This window comes from Ovis canadensis, chromosome 1, assembly GCF_042477335.2.
Source record: "Ovis canadensis isolate MfBH-ARS-UI-01 breed Bighorn chromosome 1, ARS-UI_OviCan_v2, whole genome shotgun sequence".
Taxonomy (NCBI): domain Eukaryota; kingdom Metazoa; phylum Chordata; class Mammalia; order Artiodactyla; family Bovidae; genus Ovis; species Ovis canadensis.
The window spans coordinates 156,584,926-156,611,192 of record NC_091245.1 but is presented as its reverse complement, the minus strand read 5'-3'; the positions used below and the strand labels follow the sequence as shown (position 1 = coordinate 156,611,192).

The window sequence follows — 26,267 nt, the reverse complement described above, 5'->3', positions numbered from 1 at the left end:
TTTAGTAAAATAAAATCGCATGGTATCTACCCATTGTTGCGAAACTATACTCTTTATAATACTGGTAGGTTGCTGATAGTTATTAGGCTTCCCAGGTGGTGCTAGCTATAAAGAACCCACCTACCAATACAGGTAGGTATAAAGGATGAGAATTCAATCACTGGGTAAGGAAGATCCCATGGAAGAGGGCTCAGCAACCCACTCCGTACTCTTACCTGAGAAATCTCTAGGACAGAGGAGCTTGTCAGGCTATAGTCCAGAGGGTCACAAAGAGTCCAGCACAACTGAAGTGACTTAGCATGCACACTGATAGCTGTTAGATGCATGTATAATGTTTTTTATTTTTACTTTTTTTTTTTTTACTGGAAATATGTTCAAATAAAAATAGAAAAATAAAAATCACCTCTACTGTACTAAAACCCTACTGGAATCTGAATTTAAAGACTATGTACCAGGTGTTTAAAGTCTTTCAGCTACTCCAACAAAGAAAAAACATTTCAAAACTCTTAATCAGTGCTATAATTAGTTTATTAAATAAGTTCTATTGTTAATTTATATCTTTTTATTTTTTTTTTTTAACCATTGTATTCTATAGTCATTTCCATCTCACTGGACTTCAGAATCCTGGCTAAGGTGGTTAAAAAAAAAATTTTTTTTAAAAAGAGTGCAGCACTTATTTATATCAGGCCCAGCCTAATCACAGAAATACCAAGGCTCTCTCCCCATGTTTATCTAATTTGATCACACATTATCTTCTCATTACCTTAAATCAAAGTGTGCTCTTCTCTCTTCATTTTATTATTGGATTGAAAGAACCATTGACCCACAATTCATTAAAGATTCAATGATTCAATAGTTTAAAGTGTAACAGCCCCATTATGACTCCTACCATTTATTGAGTATCAATTGTGTGCCAAACACAGTTCAAAGCAATTTATATGATTACCGACTGAGGGAGAAGCAGGAATATGACAGATAAAGATACTGAGAGTCAGAGAAATTCAAATTTGCTCAAGGTAACCAGGCCATAAAGTCACAGAGCTTTTTCCAAAAAGCTGGATGTACCTGACTCTATGTGCTAAGTAGCTTCAGTCGTGTCCAACTCTCTGAGACGCTATGTACCATAGCCCATCAGACTGTGTATGGCATAGTCTGTGTATGCCATGTGTATGGCATTCTCCAGGCAAGAATACTGGAGTGGATTGCCATGCCCTCCTCCAGGAGATCTTCCTGACCCAGGCATCAAACATTAATTTTATCTTAAGTCTGCCTGAATTGGCAGATGGGTTCTTTACCACTAATGCCACTTGAGCTTTTCAGCTCTTCAACATGGCAAAAAACATGTGGAAAACTAGAAATCATAGTCAAGAATGTCATGTGAATAAAATATGAAATAATTTCTATGAATAGTAATTATGCTGAATTATCATCTATTATTTGAATAACTGAAAAAAGAACCTGAAAAATAAAATATTCAAATCTAGATTTGTACATAATCCCTAAATGAAAGTTATTGGCTAGTTAGAAACAATCATCATATTCTAGTAAACCTTACTTGGAGAAGGAAATGGCAACCCACTCCAGTATTCTTGTCTAGAAAATTCCATGGACAGAGCAGCCTGAAGGGCTATAGTCTATGGGCTCCTAAAGAGTTGGACTAGAGGAGGAAATGGCAACCCACTCCAGTATTCTTGCCTGGAGAATCCCATGGACAGAGGAGCCTATCAGGCTACAGTCTATGGGGTCGCAAGAGTCAGACACAACTGTGCGACTAAGCATAGCACACATATCTTGCTATCTTCATGAACAATACATCCGCCCCGAAATGGATAGAAGATACCAGAGACAGACAATGAGACAGTAAGACAGAAAGACATTAGGAGTCCGTTTAGCTTTAAAATGGCTCACTGTAACATGAGCAAGTAATTTAGGCATTCAGGAATCATGGCCACATAATTTTATTTTTGTTTTTAGATAATACTAAATTAAGTTAGAATGGTTAGAATTTCAGAGGATAATATTGAGATTAGTTTAAAAATGTCCATTAAGTTTAGATGTTGTAAGACATATAAGAGACATTGTACAAAGCCAAAGCAGAATCAGTTCAGTTCAGTTCAGTCACTCAGTCTTGACAATATATAATTTGGGTAGTCAACAATCCTTGTAGGAATGTAGACTTCAAAGTGCAGTTAACAGTATGAATAAAACAATAATTTGCTTTTCCATACCTGCTATATTCCCAATGTGCATTAAAGTTTCTAAAACATAATGAGCTCTTATTTGTTGAACTCTTAACTATGACAGTATTTTAATAATAGTTTTTGGTTTCTACTACCATATATTTAGATTGGAGGTTTAACTCCCCATGCCCCAAATTAAAAAGTTAAGCCAGGTTAGGAGACAGGTAAGATATACTATAAAATTAAGAAATTGATATCTAAGTAAAAATTAAATTATACATTGATTTTAGTTGATAAAATAGTGAAAGTCTTTTTAAAAATATAAAGTTAGTAATATAAAAATAATTATAGAAATGTATGTCTTTTTTACTGAAAAAATAGGAAATTTTCTTAAACTGAAGAAGAGATTAGGAAAACTTCATATCGTTAATCTTGCTAAGATTTAGCAAACAATAAAATTTGGCAAAATTTAAAAAAATAAATTGATACATATCATCATTTATGAAAAAAAAATGTTTACTGATTGCCTACAGATATCAGAAACTATAATAGTCACTAGAAATATAAAGAAAGCTTAGAGATGCAACCTGGTCTCAGGTTTTCAAAAGAATGATTCTGAACCCAGCCAGAAAATGAATTAGATACTCTTCAAATTGTAATCTCTGAGTGCTGTGATGTCTGTGCGCTGGTATGATTCTAAGCATCAAGCATCATTTCCTGTAGAAGTTCTCTTTTGATTCATTCAAAATAATACAATTCACAGATAGTTAAACTTGTAGCTCTAAAGCACTATTCAAAGAAAAAAAAAACTGATTGTTAGTCTAGCCATATTTCTATATAACCTATAATTGGAGAAAACAATTCCATTCTCTGGGTCTATGGGGCAATATGCAAATCAAAATTCATCTGCATAGTGGAGTTTTGTGATTTCTCTCAGCGTAACCTATCTTTATTTTCTAGCTCCTTACATGACAGAGGGTTCAATAACCCCCAGTTTTCCAGCACTCTGGCAAAGGAGCAAGAGATTGCTTTCCAGGTGGGTAGTCACAAGTAAGCAATTTCAGGAATCCTCTAATGAGGCAATCCATAATGGTTTTCCTCACTGAGTCCATCCACCAACCACAGGCAAAAAAAAAAAAAAAAAAAGAAAAGTAATTCTAGCAGCCTGTTTTAAGAAGGAAAACACACACACACACTTTCCTTTTGTTAAAAAAAAAAAAAGAAAGAAAGAAAGAAAAGAAATGCATAGATGAAATGATCATGATATAGGGTTGTCTTGGACAACAATTTATGCAGGCCTTTATCTCTAGGCTTCGGCTAAATTTGGACTTCAAAGAGGACCTTGTTGTTTTATTATATTTTGTATTTAATATTTTACTGCTTAAAATCCTCCTTTTCAGAAAGAAAAAGACCCAGAAATAAATGGATGTCTGTATTTTAAATTGAGATCTCAATGCCCATTTGATCAATATATATTTATTGCTTATAAGTCAAGACAATGAAATGCATTAGCCTCAAGTGTTTATTGTAGTCACTCAGAATTTTGCTGTTTTCTGCTCTCAAAGGAATAATGAATATTATGCTCAGAACACAGTGATTATTTTTTCTGTGTAGTAGTGTCAGAAAACTGTTAAGTAACATGAGATTAATATGACCTTGGAAATACAGCTAGATATAATAGGGTAATGTTAGAGATTTTAGGATTTAGTTTATATGCTATGGATATATGTGTAAAGCTTATTAATTGCTGCGAGGAAGGCTTTTTTCTAAAAATATAAGATGCCCTTTCAAAGGCATCTGAACCAGTAAGTGTAGGATTGGGATATGGAATTTGTATTTTGAGTACTCTTTTGGCAATGTTTTATGTACACTAATATACTGATAAAATTACACTAAATAGGTCTCATCTCTTCCTCCAATGCATAAAATAAAACCCTCTAATTTCAATTATTATTAGTATAAATTACCACAAAATTCTAGAATTGAAAACGACCACATAATTCAACCATTCTAACCCTTCCTACAATTTGTGGAGAGGGAGCTCAGCCCAATTTTCTATTTACAATCTTGAAGCTAATCATTTCTACAAGATCCTTGACTATGCTCTAAAATGCAAGCCCCTCAGGCAACAGTTTTCTGGTAACTCCATTCCTCTGCCACTGTTCTGTGGCCTCTGCTGACTGTACACTCACCCTCCACTGTTCACTGAAGAAACTTATATCTTCTTCCCATAGCTATACCTAGAATGTATCACAAGCCATAATGGATCTGACACTTTCAGTGGGAACTTTGATGTCAATCTTGGGCTTCCCAAGTGGCACTAGTGGTAAAGAACTCACCTGACAATGCAGGAAACATAAGAGACTTAGATTCTATCCCTGGGTCAGGAAGATTCTCTGGAGGAGGACATGGCAACCCACTCCAGTATTCTTGCCTGGAGAATCCTTTGGACAGAGGAGCCTGGTGGGCTACAGTCCATAGGGTTGCAAAGAGTTGGACATGACTGAAGCGACTTAACACATAACACCCACCAGTTCTTGGCCCAAGTCTTTCTAGGTCTCTTACTCATTCATTGCCAATCCCCAAATTCTTCAAATTCACGGGGATTTCCAAATCCTTTAACCTTCTATTTTCTCTCAATTTTAAGAAAGCCACATTCTGGCACTGTTATATTCATAATCAACATACTATGTCATAGTCATGGGTTTCATGAGAGCTCAGTTGGTAAAGAATCTGCCTGCAATGCAGGAGACCTGGGTTCGATCCCTGGGTTGGGAAGATCTGCTGGAGAAGGGATAGGCTACCCAATCCAATATTCTTGGGCTTCCACTGTGCCTCATCTGCTGAAGAATCTGCCTGCAGTGCAGGAGAAGTGGATATATATATATATATATACATGCTGCTGTTAAGTCGCTTCAGTTGTGTCCGCCTCTGTGCAATCCCATAGACGGCAGCCCACCAGGCTCCCCCATCCCAGGGATTCTCCAGGCAAGAACACTGGAGTGGGTTACCATTTCCTTCTCAAATGCATGAAGGTGAAAGTGAAGTCACTCAGTCATGTCCAACCCTCAGAGACCCCATGGACTTCAGCCTTCCAGGCTCCTGCGTCCATGGGATTTTCCAGGCAAGAGTACTGGAGTGGGGTGCCATTGCCTTCTCCGATAGATATATATAAGCTTCCCTGGTAGCTCAGATGGTAAGGAGTCTGCCTGCAATGTGGGAGACCTGGGTTTGATCCCTGGATTGGGAAGATTCCCCTGGAGAAGTGAATGGCTATCCACTCCAGTATGCCTGCCTGGAGATTTCCATGGACAGAGGAGCCTGGCAGGCTACAGTCATGGGGTCACAAAGAGTCAGACACAATTGAGTGACTTTCACCAGGTTATATATGTATATTTATATTTATACTTATATGGCTGAATCCCTTTGCTATACAGCAGAAATTAACACAGCATTGTATATCAAGTATACTTCATTAAAATTTTTAAGAAAGATGCCATGTCATCTTATATGTCAGCAATGTCCTCAACTTTACAAAAGATTCTACTTCATCTTATCCTCCTTTCTAGTTTGTTCCCTGAAAACTTACCCCTTCATTTATTGATGTAGACAAAGGAGAGAGAATAGATGAAGAAAGCTATGCAATTAACCATAAGTCAATGGTTTTAAACTCAGCTGGCCCCTCAGTTACTCACAAGTGCTTTCATTTCTTATTTATTTCTCCATTCCATAGTCACTCTAAAATTTCATGCCCATTCTTATACTTGCTGCCTACATCCCATGCAAATCAGTAAACTTATTGCACTGATAGATTATCATCAACAGTAATCTTTTTTTTTTTTCTTCCATTCATCTTGTTTGGGCTTCAGATGAACATTTTCATCTCCTCAGGGTTGCCTCCATATCAACCAACCACTGTACCACATGTTTGTAGTTTCTCCATGTCTTTACCATATATACAGACTGGTTCCAAATCATGAAAGGAGTACATCAAGGCTGGATATTGTCACCCTGTTTATTTAACTTATATGCAGAGTACATCATGAGAAACACTGAGCTGGATGAAGCACAAGCTGAAATCAAGATTGTGGGGAGAAATATCAACCTCAGATATGCATATGACACCACCCTTATGGCAGAAAGTGAAGAGGAACCAAAAAGTATCTTGATGAAAGTGAATAAGGGTAATGAAAAAGTTGGCTTAAAGCTCAACATTCAGAAAACTAAGGTCATGGCATCTGGTCCCATTCCTTCATGGCAAATAGATGGGTAAACAGTGGAAAAAGTGACATACTTTATTTTGGGGGCTCCAAAATCACTGCAGATGGTCATTGCAGCCATAAAATTAAAAGAACTTGCTACTTGGAAGAAAAGTTATGACCAACCTAGACAACATATTAAAAAGCAGAGACATTACTTTACCAGCAATGGTCTGTCTAGTCAAAGCTATGGTTTTTCCAGTAGTCATGTATGGATGTGAGAGTTGGACTATAAAGAAAGCTGAGAGCTGAAGAATTGATGCTTTTGAACTGTGGTGTTGGTGAAGACTATTGAGAGTCCCTTGGACTGCAAGGAGATCCAACCAGTCAATCCTAAAGGAAATCAGTCCTGAATATTCATTGGAAGGACTGATACTGAAGCTGAAACTCCAATACTTTGGCCATCTGATGTGAAGAACTGACTCATTGGAAAAGTTCCTGATGCTGGGAAAGATTGAAGGTGGGAAAGGGGACGACAGTTGGATGGCATCATGGACTCAATGGACATGAGTTTGAGTAAACTCCTGGAGTTGGTGATGAACAGGGAGGTCTGACATGCTGCAGTCCATGAGGTCAAAGAGAGTTGGACATGACTGGACAGCTGAATTGACTGACTGACTGACAGACTCCTCTTAGCAGCTGCATAATGTAAATGCTGTACAGTGGTTTGGTAGGCTGAGTGTATATCTGTGTGCATCTGATTCATTGTAGAGAAAGGCAGAGAGAAGATTCAAGAATAAAAACAAGCATCTCTACTTGAAAAACTCTCACTGACCACAGATCTTGTGATATAAGCTCTTTACCAATATGTCCCTGAAAATCTCTAAAGATGAGTGTTATCCTAATTTTACAGAAGAGAAATCTGAGATTCAGGTTTTGAAACTTGTCCAATTGTGTAGAAATAGATAATATTAATTTAGTTCTTACTACTTACTGGGCATAGTGAAACTTTTTTATTCAATAACATAATCTTCTCGATAAGCTTATTAAGTAAATAGCCATACAATCTCCATTTATAATTGAGGAAATATCACCCAATCCTACCTTATTAGACCAAATTCTTGAAAGCATTATCTATCTTCAATTTTTTCTCCTTCATTTTACATGGACTCTTGTCAGCTATTTTCCCATCAAGCTCCTTTCGCTATCACAAAGGTGCAACATTTGTGATTTTTTGTGAAACTAAAAAAAGCATTTTTGTTTTTCTGTTGTTTCTCTATCTCTCTCCTTCTAGTCTCTCTGTTTCTCTGCTTATTCACAATTCTCAGAGTATAGTGATAGTCTGTTACCAACATATTTATTGTCATCTGAGTATCCCTTCTAAAACTAAAACATAATCATAATCGGTTTGTCCTTTTTTTTTTGTCCACTACTGGATTCTACTAGTTTTAGGATAAAATTTTCCTGGCATGACATAAAAGGCTTGCATTTCAGTCTTCCTGAACTAATTGAATTTTCTGGACTTGTTCTCACCTCCCATAAATTTGAATACTCTGCTTTTCTTCCCAAACTATTACACACACTCACACACACAGAGTTACACTCCTGTCTATTTAACTGTAGATATTATCCACACTACAGGATCCATTGGATACTCATGTAGAGTTTTCCTAACTTCCTTTACAAAGCACCTATTCATACTTCATTCACTCTGTCATCATTGTGGATCAAGTCTCAACAAACTCTCCTGTGAGGGCCAGATTATATGCTATATGGGTCTACAGGCAAAAATTTGCAACTTTTTTCCCAGAAAGGCTAATAGTCTGTTTAAATTTCACACTTTATATTTAAAAATGTAAAAAATCATTTTGACCTCTCAAGCCATACGAAAGCAAACAGTGGGTCTGATTTGGTTCATAGGGCATAATTTGACAATATTTTTCCTAGATTATAATAATTTTATAATTTATGTTTTTCCCATTTTACAGTGAGAATGTACAGAATGTATCTTCTATCTTTTTTTTAATTTTTTATTGATTACCTCAGTATTTGGTGCACATTGCTCATTTAATAGATATTAATTCATATAAAGCATGATGCTTTTGAACTGTGGTGTTAAAGAAGACTCTTGAGAGTCCCTTGGACTGCAAGGAGATCCAACCAGTTCATTTTAAAGGAAATCAGTCCTGGGTGTCCTATGGAAGGACTAACGCTAAAGCTGAAACTCCAATACTTTGGCCACCTCATGCAAAGAGTTGACTCATTGGAAAAGGGATTGGGGGCAGGAGGAAAAGGGGATGACAGAGGACGAGATGGCTGGATGGCATCATTGACTCGATGGACACACAAGTTTGAGTGAACTCCGGGAGTTGGTGATGGACAGGGAGGCCTGGCGTGCTCCGATTCATGGGGTCACAGTCGGACACGACTTAGTGACCAAAGTGAACTGAGTATAAAGCAAATAAGTGATATTTAATCTTGAGTCTGTGCCAAAAATGCAGGCAATCATTTCAATTTATATAAATAACTTATATAGAGAAAAATGTTACCTAAGCTTACTGTTTATAGCAATTATAAATATACATTTATACTTAACAATATATTGTCAGTGCACTATAATATATAGTGCATATTTCTTACTCATTGAGACAGAAGGTTTTGTATTATTCCTTTGTTTATTGTAAGTTCAGCATTGAGAAACATAATTTATAATCATGGAATTGCTTTCATCATGTGGTACATAAAATGCTTTATAATATATTATATATTTTTGCATCATAAAAGAATTCTATGAAGAAGATACCGTTATCCTTACACTATAAATGATAAAACTGACTATAGAGAGATTGTGTGACTTATCTAATACAACACAGTTGCAACATGGCAGAATTAGGACACACACCCAGTCTTCTGATCCTTATATCTAGGACTTCTTCATTATAAATGAGCTGTTTCCACACCAAAAGTGAAACATTTGTTGAACTCTTTAATGAAGCACTTTCAAAATTCAAAAAAAAAAAATTCAAATGATATTTTATTGCCAAAATGACAGTCAATTAAACTGGGACCTTAAAATTTTTTCAGCCAAAGGGATAATTTTCTCCCTGAGTTTGCAGTGTTTATCAAAGAAGTTCACTATTAATGCCTAAAAATGTTTTGGTTTTTTTTTTTTCCATTCAGCAAACAGGGTCTCTGCCATGATTAAGCTTTTAGGATAGCCCCTAATCTTATCAATAACTCAAGTCACCTAAAAAGGTAAAATAATGTGAGGAAAAAACTACATTGGATCACCAGACTCTGGAAATGGATAATGCATGCCGATTGTTACAAAAATACCTTACAATCAGTTTTATATAATGCACATTCCTTTAGTCACTGATAAATACATTTATTTCAATTTTTGCATCTTTAGTGAGAAAGTTGTTTAGCCATTAAGGGTGAATATTTTTTATGAATTTGTTTACCTTGTGCCTTTTAAGTTTTTTCAATCTAGATATAAATTATACACATATTCATCATCAATATAAATTTTAGAATATGAGAAAGCATTCAATTGTTAATAGTGAAATACCAGCATTACCTCAACAATGGTACATTTTGTACAAAGTGACTTGGAAAGCATTAATGGAGAAGCACTACGGGCATAACAAGAGTGAGGACCCAGCTACAGTGGAAATAATAGAAAAGCTATCTCTGAGTTAACTAGAATGGAAACAACTTGCTTCATGGCTTCAAATGACATATCGCAAATCATGCAATTCCATTGGAGTTATAGAAGCACAAAACAAGGGTTTCCATGTTCATCTCTAAGAAATAAACAATGACTGTCTCCTCAACGTTAGAATTAACCAAGCAAAATGTAATTACCTACTAGTAGGAACTTGTTTTCAATAGCCTTTACATGGAGATTTAAACATATTAAAAATTACCACAGAAGTTTTGCATGAAATTAATTATTGGTTGGAGATAATGCTGGCACTACTGTGACTTTTAAAAACTGCTGGAAGATTACAACGGTTTCCAAGGATGAATTGATAACAGAGCTGTTCCATTCAGAATGAAGGATTTCAGACACAAACAATACCTGCTGTTTCATTTCCTAATATTTTACTATGAATTCAAAAAGCAATGACTCTTAAACCTGAGTGATCCAATAAAAGGAATTATGACATACAGTGTTGGTTTTTAGACTATCAGTGGATTGACTGGAGCGTTCTTATTGTACTCTTAAGAAGAGGCATGCTCTCAAAAATCTAGGATCTAGTAAACGAGTTTCAGGAAGGAGTGGTGGATAGTTTCTGTTCTACTATTAGTTCTGCTAATCAAACAATGTTGACTCAAAAAATATATTCAGCTTTAACATTCCACCCACAGAAGAACCTGGGTAAAATGAGCTAGTATGTTTTTCTTTCAAGTACTATTTTATTTAACTGGTGAAAGTGTTAATCGCTCAGTTTTGTCTGACTCTTTGTGATCCTATGAACTACAGCCAACCAGACTCCTCTGTCCATGGAATTCTCTGGGCAAAAATACTGGAGTCATTCCCTTCTCCAGGGGATCTTCTCAACCCAGGGACTGAACTTGGGTCTCCGGCATTGCAGGCAAATTCTTTACCATCTGAGCTACTTGTCCAAATGTTTAGTCAGCTGTAGTTTCTTTACTTTGTATTTCCTCCAAATGTATTCAGCAATTTCCTGCCAAATTATTATAGCTACAAATTTATTATATAGTTCTAAAACAGAAGTGAATAATGTTACAACTTAATAAATTATTCCAGTTTTAGGGGTCACTAAAGTGATTCTGGAGGTTAAATTTCATTTAAATATATAATTAATAATAAACATGGAAACAGTTTCATAGATCATTCTCCCCTTAGATATAATGTGGTAAGCAAGTTGAAGTATTATGATTTTAAAATATCATGCCTATTAAATTTTAAAGACTCAATTTGAGAAAAAATCATAAAGAAAATCACAGATTAAATGTATGATGCCAACTTCTTCTCTTCATAATCCTAAAGTGCTCATGCATTTCTTTCTAAAAGCTGTGTTCATATTTCAGGTCAAGTAGGAAGTTTTGGATCTTTTACTAGAAACTTGCTTAGAAATCCTATCACAAAAAGAGTTCTCAAAAGACAATCTGATATCAAGATATCTCGATTGCATTATCCCTGTGCATGGTTATTCAAGAAAAAAAAAGCAGATAATAGGACATGAGGAAAATATAAAAACACTGTACATCTTCAATTAACTAGCCATTACTGTCCTCAAGAGAGAATCATTACGTCTGGAAATTTATATCTGAACATTTTTATATCACTTTATCTATTTAAAATTAAATTAAGTATGTATGACAGAGAAGGTGGGGAAAAAGGCAAACATATTGATTAGAAGAGTCAGACACGACTGAGAGACTAAACTGAACTGAACTGATTAGAAATGTACCAATTTATTATCTGAGTAAAACAGTACATTTGTGACCTCTTATATCTATATCCTCAGAGAAGGAAATGGCACCCCACTCCAGTACTCTTGCCTGGAAAATCCCATGGACAGAGGAGCCTGGTAGGCTGCAGTCCATGGGGTCACTAAGAGTCGGACATGACTGAGCGACGTCACTTTCACTGTTCACTTTCATGCATTGGAGAAGGAAATGGCAACCCACTCCAGTGTTCTTGCCTGGAGAATCCCAGGGATGGGGGAGCCTGGTCGGCTGCCATCTATGGGGTCGCACAGAGTCAGACATGACTGAAGCGACGCAGCAGCAGCAGCAGCATATGTATATCCTAATAAGACATGAATTGACACATGTGACAGACTTTGTTTTCTTGGGCTCCAAAATCACTATGGATGGTGACCGCAGCCATGAAATTAAAAGATGCTTGCTCCTTGGAAGAAAAGCTATGACAAACATACGAAATATATTAAAATCAGAGACATTTCTTTGCCTACAAAGGTCCATATAGTCAATGCTATGTTTTTCCAGCAGTCATGTAAGGACATGAGAGTTGCACAAGAAAAAGGGCTGAGCACCCAAGAACTGATGCCTTTGAACTTTGGTGCTAGAGAAGATTCTTGGGAGTCCCTTGGACAGCAAAGAGATCAAGCCAGTCATCTAAAGGAAACCAGTACTGAATGTTCCTTGAAAGGACAGAGGCTGAAGCTGAAGCTCCAACACTTTGGCCACCTGATGGGAAGTCAACTTAAAAAAAAAAAAAACCCTGATGCTGGGAAAGACTGAAGGCAGGAGGAGAGGGGACAACAGAGGATGAGATAGTTGGATGACATCACCAACTCAATGGACATGAGTTTGAGCAAGCTCCAGCAGATGGTGGAGGACAGAGAAGCCTGGTGTGCTACAGTCCACGGGGTCACAAAGAATCAGACATGACTGAGTGACCAACCAAGGAGACATGTGCTTCTCTCACTTGGAGGAATACCAGATGGATTTTCTTTTTATATTTTTCTATTTTAGCCCTCTTAGCATTGCTATCCTTAAATCTTGTTTTTATTAATCAGTCTTATATTAATCAATATTTATGAAATCTTATCAGATATTAATATATGAAGTTTAGCATATAATGGGAAACATGCTTTTCAATTAATTAAATTTTCAAAAGTTTATGAAAATATTTTATATAGGTTAGTATGTTTTACTTTAGTTACAAAAGTGATGATTTAAACATTAGAAATCATAAAATCAAAGAAATTTTTAAATAGACATAAGAAAACTGCCCAGTAATACATATAACAGTAAGTTAGAATCTCTTGAAGGGCAGACCCAATTTAAAAATCATTTAAGAAGCCAGGAATCCAGACCTAGACTCACCAGATAGGATAATGTTTGGAATACATGGCAGGAGATCCAGAGCCCTTTATTTCAGCTTTGTGTGGTACTTGTCAATTAAGACAAACGTGTGTGTGTATGTGTGTCTGTGTGTGTTTGTGTCTGTGTGTTTATGCTGTTTCACTGGACAACCTTGATATACTATGACAAAGTCTTATCTCTAGCATGTCATGTTGTTGGTAATCTGGGGTCATATATGGTTTGACTGACATACTTACTCAGCTTTTGTCCACTAGGAGTGTCTGACCTGATTTTTTCCTGCAGTGTTTGAATCTCTTCAGATATGAATTAATACTTCTTTTATCCCAAAGTGAATGTACTATGTTAATAAATGCCAAACTTACATACTTTCAACTTTTCTTATATTGAGGAGCATTTGTATAATTGTATAATCTCTCTGTATAGAATTAAGCCATTTTAAAAATAATGTTTTGTCTTACTTACTTGTCAGGGTATTAGAGAAGAAGTTTAAAACTTGGTAAGAAGATAAAATAAAATGATTTTTCAAGTTCTTACCAAGTAGAATTTTTGTTTATTAGAGTCTACTAAATCTATATGCTTTCAAATATAATACACAATATTCTTGTAATCTCAAATTAGTTAAATTACAAGTGCTACTTTGAGACTCTGATGAGCAGTTTTTTAAAAGTCTGAGCCTAATTTACATCAAAATTTCTCTAAATAAAATATATTTCTCACAAAAATCTTCTAGTGTAGTGTTAACTTATTGGCAGCATTCTACATATTACAATATAATAATAATAATTTTCTTATGTTTTTAAAATATAATGTATTAGCAGGCAGATTTTACTCCTATGAAGAATTGGGTGATAAAGGACAAGGCAGGGAAGGTTAAAAAAGGTTTCTGGCAGATATCACAAGCTCATGTAAGTAAAAGACAGGAGTTAAATCTGATAGGGAAGACCAAGTATAAATTTTCAGAAAAGAAATTAGTGTCTGAGACCTGGCAACTCTGCTCATGTGGAGACCAGCAAATTATTATAGCATAATTAGATTCATATGCAAAATCTAAAATTCAGTAAATGAAACTAACAGTGAGAGAATACATAGCAATGAGAGCTACACGCTACTGAACTTTTAAGAGGCCACATAAGGCTCAGGTCACTAAAAATTACAAGGACTAGCAAAATTCTAGTGAAAAAACAAACAGTTGCTAATTAAGACAAACACTCAACAGCCACACCCCAAATTCTGCTTCCTGGCAACAAACACAAGCTTTTGTACTAATGCCATTTGCTTCAGGGAAAGTCAAGTCCTTCAGGGAAAGTCAAGTCTCAGAGGTGAAATTAGATTATTCTAGGTTGGCCTCCTTCACTACCTGGCAGATTCTTTACCACTGAGCCACCTGGGAAGCTTGGGCATCAGTGAGATCAAACCAGACAATCTTAAGGGAAATCAACCCTGAATATTCATTTGAAGGATGGATGAAGCTGATCCAGTATTTTGGTCATCTGATGGTAACAGCCAACTCATTGGAAATGTCACTGATGCTGGGAAAGATTGAACAGGGCATCAGAGGATGAGATGGCTGGATAGTATCACTGATTCAATGGATATGAACTTGGGGAAACTTTGGGAGATGGGGAAGGACAAAGAGGTCTGGGGTTCTGCAGCCCATGGTGTTACAAATAATCGGACACAACTGTGTGACTGAAAAACAGGTTGGGCTATTGTGGTACTTTATTACCCTTTTCTATCTCTGGTTTGCAAAGAGACATGAGTTAATATTCATAAATTAGTCATACACCTCTGAAATATATACCAGTATGCAAAAATCTTTATATATGAATAGTCCTATTAAACAATATAAGTAGGAGTGAAATGAAGCTATAATACAGAAGTATTTTAGAAGACTGAGATGTTATTTTAATTGCAAATGATTAATCTTACTCCTGGCATTCAAGAATAATAATGATTTTTGTTTTTTGAAGAGATTTTTAAGCAAATTACAAAACTTTAAAAATATCATGAACTGTTATTACAATCCTGTGTGGTTCATGTATATTTATAGATATTCTAAAAGTTTCATATGTGCAGATTATAATACATAATTAATTAACACTTTTAATTAAAATATGAGTGAAATATGTATGTATACGCAAAAACTTGCATTGAACTCTAATGTCAGTCCCTTAGGGAAAGAACAAAGACACAAACTGAAGTTATCAGTCACAAATGAGGAACAAACAAACTTTCAACTTTTTTCTTTCTCAACTTTTTCTATAAAATAATAGCAACAAAAAATGTCAAGAAATAGATTAAATTTGTTTTGATACTTAATGCCACCATACTGATTAAACAAAAAAGGAATTATATGCCATAGTTACTGACATAATTACTGCACTTTTCTCTCTTGTCTTGTAAACCACTCAATACAAATTAATCTATACAAAAGTATGCAGACAACAATTACCCATGGTGACCAATATGTGAGTAAATATGGCAAATGAACCAAAACACTGCACACATCAGCAAAGCACAAATAGTATGCTGAATATAAAAAAAGAAAATATCTTAACTGGAAAGGAAAAGATGCAAGAGCATCAGATATAGGTAATCAGTTTGCATGTGTGTTTGTAGGATACTTACCACAAAAGAATAATTCTGACTAATCATGTGCAGCTTGAGAAGATACATATGAGAGTAAATGTTTCTTATCCTTCTTGGCTTTGAAAACATGATTTTTCTTCATAAATTAATTTCTACAAGTTACATAATTAATTTGAAAAATGACAACCATACTTTAAATTAGTTCCTAAATACTGCCTAGATTCATAAAATTAGAAACACCTGTATACAGAAATATTTTAAAACAACAAGCAATAGCTGATGATTACTTTTAATGAGAATTACTCCATCTTTAACAACAGGAATGTACATAAGAAGAGTGTAATAATATAGGATGGACTGAAAACAAATCTCCATGAGGTAAAAAGCACCAAAATTCCCCAATATTCCTCAGCTCTGCCTGTCTAGTTGCCTACAATTCTTTGACCATGAATATACCTTTTCTTAAAGTCACATTATAGCATCTTTCTTCACCTTAAGTCTGATCTTTTAATCGCTGAGTCTAAACATATTGATAGGCATTCATACTATGCTTTGGGTAAAGAAAATATCAATGTTGATTCTTCTTCTAATTAAATAACACAAATTACACATATTTTGCTAATGCTATTGCAAGTGAGATTCTATGAAACAAAAGCTTTTAGGAGGTCTGTGGCTCACAAAAGTACCCCAAAATATTTACCTTGTTTTTCACACATACTCTGATGCTCACTGCAGCACTCTTTATGATAGGCAAGACAAGGAAGCAACCTAGATGTCCACTGACAGATCAATGGATAAAGAAGTTGTGGTCCATATATATAATTACCCAACCATAAAAATAAACAAATTGAAGTCAGTTCTAGTGAAGTGGATGAACCTAGAGCCTGTTATACAGAGTGAAGTAAATCATAAAAAGAATAACAAATATAGTATATTAACACATATATATATGAAATCTAAAAAAATGGTACTGATGAACCTATTTGTAGGGAGCAACAGAGATACAGACATAGAGAACAGGCTTGTGGGAGCAGCCTGGGAGTGTAGCATTGAAATATGTAAATCGCCATACATAAAACAGACAGTCAAAGCTATGGTTTCTCCAGTAGTCATGTGCGGATATGAGAGCTGGACCATAAACAGGACTGAGCACTGAAGAACTGATGCTTTCAAAGTGGTGTTGGAGAAGATATTGAGAGTCCCTTGGACTGAAGGGAAATCAACCAATCAATCATAAAGAAAATCAACCCTAAATATTCATTGGAAAGACTGATTCTGAAGCTGAAGTTCCAATACTTTGGTCACCTGATACGAAGAGCCATCAGTCTTTCCCTGGTGCTGGGAAAGACTGAAACCAGGAGGAGAGGGGACGACAGAGGATGAGATTGTTGGACAACGTCACCGACTCAATGGACATGAGTTTAAACAAGCTCTGGAAGATAGTGAAGGACAGGGAAGCCTGGCATGCTGCCGTCAATAGGGTCCCAAAGAGTCAGATATGACTGAGCAACTGAACAACAAAAAATAGATAGCCAGTGAGAATTTTCTGTATAACTCAGGGAGTTCAACTGAGTGCTCTGTGACAACCTAGTGGGGAGGAGAGGGGTGGGGGGTGGGTGTTGGGAGGAAGGTTCAAGAGGGAGGGTACACATGTTTATTTATGGCTGCTTCATGTTGATGTATGGCAGAAACCAGCACAGCACTGTAAAACAATTATCCTCCAATTAAGAATTACATATATATATATGTGTGTGTGTGTGTGTGTGTGTGTTTACCTCATCTTTAAACATCTGAAAGCCAAATATAACACAACATCAGCTAACAGAGGTGAAATAACCATTGTTGTGTTAGTCGCTCAGTTGTGCCCGACTCTGCGACCCCATGGACTGCAGCCCTCCAGGCCCCTCTGTCCATGAGATTTTCCAGGCAAGGATACTGGAGTGGGTTGCCATTTCCTTCTCCAGGGGATCTTCCCAACCCAGGGATCAAACCCGGGTCTCCTGCACTACAGGCAGATTCTTTACCAACTGAGCTACAAGGGAAGCCCTAAAATAAACATAACTCTTACAAATTTAAAAAAAAAAAAAAAAAAGAAGCCAAAAAAACTTTTTGTTTCAGTCACTGTCATCCTTTTCTTTGAAATGCTCTTTAGCTTTATTTTCCTTTTGGTTTGAAGAAATGTGATAAACAAAAATATTTTATGTCTCCCTTTACCAATCTGCATAGACTTTCTATTTCAGATTGTCAATATTTTGTCTCAGCTGTCACCTGTTCCTAACAATTTCCAACCTAAAAAGAAAAAAAAAAAAAGTCTTGTTTCTTTGAAGAGAAGTCCTTTGGGCTATACTTTTTTTTCCCAAGGACATACAAACAGAAACCCTGAAAAATTAATCATCATTCTACCACATATTCACTATGGAAATTAAAGTAAGTCCCTTATGTCCTATCTTTTATTTTTATGGATTTTTATGGATTCTTTTCTAATATGAAATGTAGAACTAAATTTAAAATATATTTTAGAGATTAATGATTGGAAGAAATATATCAGAAAATGATTTTATATTAGATATGAGTGAGTAAATCTGTTCATAAGGTCATAATAACATGTATTAAGGGTTATTTCTAATTTTAGTCCAGTAAAATTCTGAAAAAATTCTGAGTACCAATGTAGACATGTTAAATAACAAGTAGCTCTTTCTTAGGCAACTTTCCTTTAAAACTATTTTAGAAAAAACCTTGACAAATGCCTAACTGTCATAAGTGAACCTTTTTCCACTATGAAAACTTCTTAATATCTTAAAGCTTAAACATGATTTGTTATCAATGATTTGATTTAGTATAGAGGTTCTCAAGCCATGGTCCTGAGGTCAAAACACTGGCATATTTTCCATGAGCTTTATAGAAATACACATCATAGATCCTACCCTGATCTATGGAATCAGAATCACTGTTTTAGTAGATGCCGAGTTTAATGATAAAAAGCGGTTTATTATTATGTTATTGTCATTTGTTGTTGTTGTAGTAGCAGTAGTCATATTTCTATAATGGGTTGTAAGATATTATATTTTTTACAATTATTCAAGGCACATGAAAAATAAACTGGGAATGCTAATTGACATCTGTCATAATATGATGCATGTCGTCATGCATAGGAGAAAAGTTAGTCTTCATTTCATCCAGCTTATGCTTATATTGTGCAATATTCAAGACTCAAAGTAGCCTTTGAAACTTGGTATTCTAGAACCCAAGAATAGCAGCTCATGATACTAAGTGACACATATCTTTAGCCATATTTTACTTACAACAAATGGTCAGTAGTGTGACAATTAGATGGTCTATATGAGTGAGGCCAGTTTTGACAGGGTGGAAATATAAGTAGCCATATAATATACGCATGCTCAGTCACTAAGTTGTGTATGCTCTTTGACACCCAATGGACTCTAGTCTGCCATACTCCTCAGTCCATGGGATTTTCCAGGCAAGAACACTAGAATAGGTTGCCATTTCCTCCTCCAAGTGATCTTCCAGACCCAGGTATCGAGCCTGAGTCTCTTGCATCTCCTACATTGGCAGGCGGATCCCTTACCACTGGGCCACCAGGAAGCCATCTATATAATAGGTCAATCTGAAACATGGGCAAAGAAATTACTGACTGTACTTATCTGAAATCTTTTCATTCTTTGTTTTCTAATCTTTCTCATCTTGTCAGTGAGCCAGTAAGATTAAAAAAAATTAGAATGATAAGTTAAACATAGCCTTAATAGTGATAAAAAATGTAGACAGAGAATCTATATATTCTACTATTGTTAAATTGTCACTATTGTTTAACAGTAACATTTGTAACACTTGCCTAGGTGAATTTCTTTAATTAATATAATTTTTTAAAAATACTTTCAAGTTTGCAAAAAATTGAAAAGACAGACAGTTCCCTTATACTACTCATTCCCTTTAATATCTTGCAATAACATGGTACACTTGTTATAGCTGATGAACCAATATTGATACTTTATTATAGGGTTCTTTTTCTGTGTTGTTCATTCTATGGATTTTGACAAATGTATAACATGAATCTACCAGTATTATGGCATTTGGTCCCATCACTTCATTGCAAATAGATGGGGAAACAATGGAAACAGTGACAGACTTTATTTTAGGGGGGAGTCCAAAATCACTGTGGACGGTGACTGCAGCCATGAAACTAAAAGACGCTTGCTCCTTGGAAGAAAAGCTATGACAAAACTAGACTGCATATTAACAAGCAGAGACATCACTTTGTTGACAAAGGTCCATATAGTCAAAGCTATGGTTTTTCCAGGTTAATGTATGGATGTGAGAGTTGGATCATAAAGAAGGTGAGCACCAAAGAATTGATGCTTTCAAACTACAGTGTTGAAGAAGACTCTTGAGAGTTTCTTGGACTGCAAGGAGACCAAACTAATCAATCCTAAAGGAAATCAGCCCTGAATATTAATTGGAAGGACTGATGCTGAAGCTCCAATACTTTGGTCATCTGATGTGAAGAACTGACTCATTGGAAAAGACAATGATGCTTGGAAAGATTGAAGGTAGGAGAAAAATGGGATGATAGAGGATGAGATGGTTGGATGGTATCACTGACTCGGTGGACATGAGTTTGAGCAAGCTCCAGAAGATGGTGGACAAGGAAGCCTGGCCTGCTGCAGTCCTTGGGCTTGCAAAGAGATGCACATGATTGAGCAACTGAACAACAACAATGACCACTATTATACAGAATAGTTTAACTGCCCTAAAATCTCCTCACCAGACAATTTTAAATTTTGTTATATTGTTAAAACAGTTTAAAATCTATTTCAAATAGGTATAGGAGATATTTAATACATGTTCTTTACTGAAATCTAAAGAATGCTTCCAGTAAATCTTATATTCATATGAAAACATATGGTTCAGACTTGGTAACACTTTGCTACTTGCCTTGGTCTGCTCTGCTAAAACAAATTCCCTTAGACTGAGTGGCTAAACACCAATTATTTATTTCTCACATTTCTGGGGGCTGGAAATTTAAAGAACAAATCTACTTTGCCAATACCTTGAATTTGGACTTTCCAGCCTCTAGAACTGTGAGAAATCAAAGTGCAATATAAATGAACAAGAATGAAATAAAAGGCAGGATTTGCAAACAGGTTTGACAAATGGATTTAGTTTCCATGTTGATTTGGGTTAAATACACTATGCAATAACTAGTAAAGAATGTATAAATACAAATTGTACATTTTTGTGACTTTAAAATTTTAAACTCAAAACTTTCCTGTTTTCTCTTCTTACTATTTTTGATGAACTTTGCACAAACTTTTCAATTATCTATTCAATTGTGTAGACACAATTGAATATTTTTCTATATGTTAACACTTAATTATCTTATGCAAAATCTTAAATTGCAAAATTGGAAATGCACATCACAGATTTTTACAACTAGAGACTTTATTTGAATAAACCCAGAACTGAAAAGTAAAGCTGAGATACTCAAAAGTTAAGACTCAACCTACTTTTCATGATCCCTTTAACTTCACTTGAGATTAACTTAGCACAGTCAGCATATTGAGACCACCTGGGATATAGGATATTTTCATGATAATACATACCTTCCGATTTGTTAATGAATAATTTCAATTTATGTATTTGGTGTATATCTATATGCATCAATATTAATCACCACCATCAACAACAAATATATATTTCTATTTACTTAGAAAAAAATAAATTACGCAGACAGATATTTGTGAAACTTATCCACAGTTAAAATTCATCCCTGGTACCAACACAAAAGTTCTTAACTGCTATAAGCAGCACTCAGTTTATTTGTTTTCACTGCAAAGCAGAGTCCTGAAGAGCAGTGGCAATTTAAGACCACTTTTAAAATGCATGGCACCCTGTTCCATAACCTTTCTCTATTGTACACATACTTGTATGTGAATTTTTTCCTGTTTTCTAGTCTCTGAAGGATACATGCTGAAATCTTTATTTTGGAGGGTATAAGGACTTCTAAGTCTAACAGTATTTTAACTTCTGAGATGGAAATATTGTAAGTTAATGAATTTAATTTATGTTTGGTCCTACTGGCGAAAAAAGGACAATTTAACTGAAAAAGCATCATCAAAAATATAAAAATAATTAAATAATTAAAATATTTCTAAATATTATATTTAGTTCTTGCTACAAGTATGAGTTTCCTATTAAACAGAAAATCTTGGAAATACAGTTTGTTAGAGTATCTACTTTTTAAATGAATTTTAGATAGCTGGATTTTATTTCAGATATTTCTTTCATTACAAAAAACAATACTTTGTATCACAACATGTGGTTCATCTAGCTATTTTATAAAGAAATACCTACAGGAAAAGTTAAATTTTTGACAAAGAGAAGTTTTAGTATAAAACGACAAGATTTCTGTTGAGTTTCTGTCCTGTGGATAGTTCTATTTTAATTCTTTAGCTTCTAAATGGCTTTGGCATTATTATGATGTTGCTTAATCTAGCATGAAATGCCACAATAAATAATATATTATACACTGCCCCCCCTACAAATTTGCAATAATTAAATATTCTTGTTGCTTTATCCCTAGGAGAAACTCTAATATATTTATGTATGATGCTGACAACACAACTCTCCCTTACAGGCTTTGATCCTACTGCAGATGAGTCTTAAATCCCTTATTTGTATACAAATCATAACCTTTAAATCAAGGCATTAGGCTAAAGTTTTGTTTGAAGTACAAAGCTTGTCTCAGAAATGCAATTAATAGCTTTCATGAATTCATGCTCTAAAATGTGCAACATTAGTAATATTTTGTAAAGTGTGCTTTTTAAAGTAAGCTATGGCTAATATTATCTGATAAACAGAGGGATAATACCTGAAGAAGCTGTCTAGAAAAGTTATTTTTTATCAGCTACTATATCTTGTCAAATCATCTGAAGGAAAAAAAAAAATGTCAGAGGAACAGTTTGATAAGATTTTTTTCTTCACTGAATTGATTATTTCCTAAGCCAGGTTTTGCAAAGCCTGTCCATTTGCCAGTTTGCGAACCTTCCTGAATTGGAATTCCTGGGTTGGGGTACCCTGGAAACACGTTTCAACAAACACTTCAGGTGATTTTTAAACTCACTAAATTTGAGAACCATGGCCTTAAACTATATATGTAAACGTGTTCAAATATTTAGTCAGGTAACTCTTTACATTTCCTGAAGATGGAAAGTGTAAACAAACTGGCACCAGTTTCCTTGAGTAACTCTATTTGTAGCTATAATGATAAGAAATATGTATACATAGTTAAACACAGGTTTCATAGAGGAGGTTAAACTACACATAGGCTTTCCAGGTGGCTCAGTGGTAAAGAATCCACTGGCCAGTGCAGGAGACCCGGGTTCCATCCCTTATCCCAGAAGATCCCCTGGAGAAGGAAATGACAACCCATTCAGTATTCCTGCCTGGGAAATCCCATGGACAGAGGAGCCTGGCAGACTGCAGTCCATGGGGTCACAAAGAGCTGAACATGACTGAGCAACTAAACTACAACACTACATAGAGCAAACTCCAGAGGATCAGAATGAGGTTCTTTCAAATTACTGTCACACCAAAACTGCCTGGTTAGCTGGTGAAGGTATTTGCACTTTACAAGCTACTTTCAGTTTTGCACAATTTACTTTTTCAAAACTAAAAAACACAAATTTTTCAGGCTAATAGTAAGAATTTTGGCTAACAAGTCAAAACAACTCGACAGAGTTCTCAGGAAAATGTATGCCTCGAAACCAAATACTTTGTGCTTAAAGGAGAAATAGCATTTCAGCTCCACTCTTTTCCCCAAAAACACAGAGGCAGAAAGAAGAGAGTTTCAGAAACATATGAGAAATGACAGGCAATGTAAAATACAATTTGAGTAGAAAATGTGAAAAGCTTGAGATGGTTGCATAAATCCATATGGGAATGAGTGAAATGCTTATTAGAATTATCAGCTTAAAAAAAATTGCATGATAAGAATGTAAATCAAAAGTTGTCCCTGGATTGCTTAGCCAACAGAAAGAACTGAGACTAGAGGATTGAACATTACTCTTTAGCTAGAAAAAAGAAAAATCTAACATGTACAGATTGAAGAAAGACAAAGAGGGGGAAAAGAGAGAGAGAGAGAGAGAGAGAGAGAGAGAGAGAGGAGAGAAACAGAAAAGAAAAACTAAAATGCTTCAGAAGCTGGGGGAGAACTACCCTCCAAATTCAGCTTTACTCACGTAACAAACATTTCACTCTACAGATGAAACTACATAGTGGTTCTAACCATTGAATGGCCACAAATTATGTCTGTAAAGAGTTAATTTTTTTCCAGTTTGCTTTGGTTTTACTTTGGGCTTTCCTAGTGGCTCGAAGAATTTACCTAGGTAGGATTTGAAGGCCAATTTTATTTGTTGACTCCTGTTTGGAGTCTTTACTTGTATTGAAGATCAATTCGCCATGGTGTTAATTAATCAGTGAAGGTTTACTGTGAGAAGAAACTGCCTTAAAGCACTGGTTCCCATACTTTTTGGCACCAGGGACCAATTCAGTAGAAGACAATTGTTACGTTTTATTTCTAATCTGATTCCACTGCTGATCTAACAGAGGTACCAGGCCACAGTTCAGAGGTTGGGGGCCCCTTCCTTAAAGGACATGTTATGATTAGCTATGATCATTTACTAATACCACAAGTGAATTAATTTATTGAAATATTTAGCCAGTCTCCTAGCCACCACCCAAATCTGTGAAATACGGAATTTTGTTTCCATGCCAACAGGAAGTCCCTCTATCAACACTTTTACTATTTTACCTCCCGTTTTATTTTCTTACAATTGCACTTTTCTTCGTCTAATCATACGCACAAACTATGGAAAATATTTTTGTTTCTCATGTTTTTCTTGAAATGTCAATTAAATAACATTAAAATAAATCAGGATTTTAGTAATGAAAACCCACATCAATCTTGCAACCCATACCCAAATTATCCATAATTGTAGTATGATGTATTTTGCTAATTACCTGTACTGTGTGACCTTAAACAAATTTCATTTCCTCTATCAATGCCATATTCTTAATTTTGTATTTATTTATTTTTATTATAATTTTCAACAGCACAATGATTTTGCAGCAAGGATATTCCTAATCTCCACCAGACTTCAACTTGTTCCTTTAGTAGAGACAACATTTATTTGATTTAATTATGACTTTTCCATTATATTGGTAATAGAAGAGCATAAAACATTGAAATATCTTGGGGCTAGAAGATGTCAGATATGAAGTTAATACAAACTGGCCATATGCCATTGAGATAATTCATTTTATGGTTTTGACTGGTGACCTTCTATCCCTAAAAACTGCCAGTTCTAAAATCCTAAAGTTTATCTATACTATATTAATGATTTTAATTTAAGAGACAACATTTTCAGTCAAATTATTCTGATTCTGAATTCCCTTTTTCTGCATTTTTTTTTTTTACAGAAAATCATGATATGACATCTTTCTTGAAATGACATTTTTAATCTAAAGTCTATGATGTTCTGGAGTTGGTTCCTACCAGATTTGTGAGAGCACATTGCATGCATCATTTCTCAAAACTCTGTCTTTAGTTTTATGCCAGTTTCTCTTGAAATCAGCTAGAGTTGAAGTATTTTAACCATGGAATTTGGTAAATGCGCAAATCCTGGCTTTTTGATCCCAGAGAGTCACTTAGTAGGCATTTACCAGCATACCACTTGGATTGGACTGAAACTATCTCTATTATGCCAACTTCCCTGTAGCTCAGATGGTAAAGAAACTATCTCCAATGCAGGAGACCTGGGTTTGGTGCCTGAGTTGGGAAGATTCTCTGGAGAAGAGAATGAAAACCCACTCTGGTATTCTTGCTTGGAGGGTCCCATGGACAGAAGAGCCTGGTGGGCTACAGTATGTGGGATCACAAAGAGTCCAACATGACTGAGAGACTAGCATTATGTTATTTTTTAATCATAATCCATGATATGGTAATTAGTTTATCTCAGAAATGAATAATCCCACTTATTTAAATAGGTATGTTTTAAATCACAAAACCTAGTTTAACACACTGAAGTATATAGAACTTTTATTGATGTTACCAGTACTATAAAGTTCTAAACTTTGAAGTTTCTATGAACATTTAACCCAGCAGGTGAAGCACACGTGGTTTGTTGGGATTTCGAGGCATGTTCCTGAATCCTATTGCAGCTCAGCACAAATTCAACTTTCCCAAGTCTTGTGTTTGCTTCCTAAGCCTTTATATACTCTAATAAGACCCCTAGAGTAACCTCCTTTCTAAATCATATTGCTTTTTCACTCTATCAGCCATCATACAATAGATCAGTTTATAACAGCATGTCTTCTTGCTACTTTGTCAAACTATATATAACCTCCAGTAACACATTTTCAAAGGCAGAATGCATTTTTGTATTTCAGGGTGCCC

The 26,267-nt window shown here is 35.3% G+C and overlaps 1 protein-coding gene across 3 annotated transcripts in view; it reads right to left on the bottom strand.

Moving 5' to 3' along the window:
- CADM2 (cell adhesion molecule 2) overlaps window positions 1–26,267 on the bottom strand; it is a 1,299,579-nt gene that overhangs the window by 759,729 nt on the left and 513,583 nt on the right. The gene's annotated exons all lie outside the window — the stretch shown is intronic.